Source organism: Aquarana catesbeiana, linkage group LG02 (genome assembly GCF_042186555.1).
Source record: "Aquarana catesbeiana isolate 2022-GZ linkage group LG02, ASM4218655v1, whole genome shotgun sequence".
Lineage (NCBI taxonomy): Eukaryota > Metazoa > Chordata > Amphibia > Anura > Ranidae > Aquarana > Aquarana catesbeiana.
This window is the reverse complement of record NC_133325.1, coordinates 560,971,913-560,973,619: the sequence shown is the minus strand read 5'-3', so window position 1 is coordinate 560,973,619 and position 1,707 is coordinate 560,971,913. Positions and strand designations below refer to the sequence as shown.

The 1,707-nt window shown below is 46.3% G+C and overlaps 1 pseudogene; it reads right to left on the bottom strand.

The window, feature by feature from the left end:
- Positions 1 to 1,114: 1,114 nt before the first annotated feature.
- LOC141130234 (5S ribosomal RNA) lies at positions 1,115 to 1,230 on the bottom strand (annotated as a pseudogene).
- Positions 1,231 to 1,707: the final 477 nt, after the last annotated feature.

Sequence of the window (1,707 nt, the reverse complement as noted above, 5' to 3'; positions counted from 1 at the left end):
CAAGTCCCAAGGGTTCAGGGGTGACCTAACCGGGGATTAAGCCGTGTTACCCGCTGAATAAAGTTACGAACCAAAGAAAGCGAAGCAAGTGGCCGTTGAAATAATACCGATAAGGCCTAGACCTGTCCTTAGAAGCACTCAAGGCCAGCTTTATTTCTCACCCAATCTGCAGAAAGTCAAGGATTCTACCTTTGACCTATTTCCTGGGGTGCAACCCCTGGTTTCACACCAGGAGACATATGCTTCCCAGACTCCATAATATATAATTATGGAGGCCGGCTCCCTTGCATTAACCAAGCTGGAAACCACTGAACCTGACAGCCCACGTTTCTTCAGAGTGTGGGTCTCAATAGCCAAACCGTTAAATTTAGAGTTTGTAAAGTAGGATGGAATACTGGACCTTGCGAAAGAAGGTCTGGCCGTGGCGGTAGGGTCCATGGGTCTCCTACTGTCATCTTTACGATCCCTGCATACCAAGATTTCCTGGGCCCCGCTGGGGGCCACAAGAATCACTGACTTCCCTTCCTGCTTGATCCTGCAGAGAAGTCGTGGACGCAGGCAGAATAGGAGGGAATGCATAAATCAGTGAGAACCGATTCCACAGGAATAGCAAGGCATCTGTTCCGCATTCTAGCGGATCTTTTGTTTTTGACACAAAGTTGTCGATTTCTTTGTTGAACCTGGACGTAAACAGATTTATGTCTGGGATCCCCCCTTCTTTGACATATTGACAGGAAGATATCGAGGTGAAGGAACCATTCTCCTGGGAACAACTGCTGGCGACTCAAGTAATCCGCCTGCCCCGATAGGCAAAGTACATTGTTTTCTGCCCAAGATAGGCTATGATTCACCTTTCTCTGGGCCACACAATTTCTTGTTCCCCCTTGGTGATTAATATAAGCCATTGCTGTGGCATAGACGGATTGAATCCTGGCAGGACAATACCATAAACTGAACATTCAGGCCCTCAGAACCAAGTGCTCAGCCTGAATTTCTAGAATGATAATGGGCAAGGCCATTTCTGATCTGGGCCACTTCTGTGGTGACTGAAGGAAGGATTTTCTCCTTTGCAGATTTTTGGATATTAACCATAAACTGAGGTGTTGGCGTACCCAGCCTACAGCACGTGGTATTTCCAGGTGGTCAATCCGGGTACTAACCAGGCCCGACCCTGCTTAGCCTCCAAGATCATATGAGATCGGGTGCTTTCAGGGTGATGTGGCCGTAAGCTTTGGAGTCAGACACATTGGGAATCTAAAGCTTGAACCCTTTGTTCCAAGCCGATAGGATACTGTTTTGCAGCAGTCTCGAATAAAACTGAGCATAAAGAATGGCCTCGAATGAAGCCACCATCTTTCCCAACAACCTCATGCAAAGTTGAATAGAAGAATTCATCTTGCTTCAACCACATAAATCAGTTCCTTTATGGCGCTGATCTTTGCCTGGAGCAAGAATATCCCTTTTCTGGATGTATCTGTGGTCAGACCCAAGTATTTTAGCCTTTTTCATGGATTTAGAGAAGATTTCTCCTAGGTTGAGAATCCAACCTAGATATTCCAGGTAGTTGAATGTGGTGACCATACTTTGGTCTAAGCGAGCTACCGACTGGACTATCAAGAACAGATAGTCCAGGTAAACCATAACCCATTATACCTTGGGCCCTTATTCTGACTAGAAGAGGGTCAGAACCTTTGTAAATACTCAAGG